This window comes from Penaeus monodon, chromosome 27 (assembly GCF_015228065.2).
Source record: "Penaeus monodon isolate SGIC_2016 chromosome 27, NSTDA_Pmon_1, whole genome shotgun sequence".
In the NCBI taxonomy this organism is placed as follows: Eukaryota; Metazoa; Arthropoda; class Malacostraca; order Decapoda; family Penaeidae; genus Penaeus; species Penaeus monodon.
In genome coordinates, this window is record NC_051412.1 from 41183234 (window position 1) to 41184241 (window position 1008).

The following is a 1008-nucleotide window of genomic DNA, read 5'->3' on the forward strand; positions in this document are numbered from 1 at the left end:
ATCAATTATTGTGTTGTTGGATCTCGGATTGGCAGGTTAAGCTGGCAGGGGCAACGCGGTTATATCCCGAGAGCCTCAGGTCGATGGATCCGAGACTTTTTTTTTTGTATGAATTTTTATGTGTGCATTTCAAAAACTTTATGCGTAATTAATTAATTCATACAAAATTCGAGGAGTCGATCTCTCGATCTCGGATTGGCTGGTTAAGTGGGCAGGGGCAACGCGGTTATAACCCGAGAGTCTCAGGTCGATGTATCCGCTAGTTTTTTTATATGAATTTTTCTTTAATAGTCTATGCGTAGGAGGGCGAGCAAAAGAGTCGTCCAAGCACGCCAGTGGGTGCCTATAAGGGCTCATGAGGACGGTCGAAGAGCGTTCATCGACACTCTTTACTCACGCATAGCGCTCTCTGACGACGCTCTCGGACGTACCAAGCGAGAGCGTTGGGCGCGTAGAACGAGACGAAGGATGCCCGTGCGCGCTGCAACGGCCCATGTAAATGCCGCTCGGCCGCTTGGACGGTCCAATAGCGTTCATCGACACGCTTTACTCGCGCACAACGCTGTCTGACGACGCTCTCGGATGTACCAAGCGAAAGCGTTGGGCGCGTAGAGCGAGGCGAAGTATGCCCGTGCGCGCTGCAACGGCCCATGGAAAGGCCACAATGACGAGAATCACCTAAGATTTTTTTTTTTTTTTATTGAGGGAGAAATTTCGCCTTTTCTTTTCACCCGTGGTACCGTACAGGCACCAACGGAATCTCTAAGAGAGGGATTCGAAATATCTGCAAAACCCGATTTTTTATGAATATTTCATCGATTTCAGGAGTCCCACAGGAGTTTGAGGAAAACTCGAATAAAAATTCGAATAAAACAAAAGTACTGGGTCGATCGATCTGAAACTCTGGGGTTAGGATTACGTGGCCTACGCCCACCCATCCCCGCAATCTGAGATCACACGACCCAATATTCGATTTTATATGAATTTAAGAGACCCGTACGTCAGTCG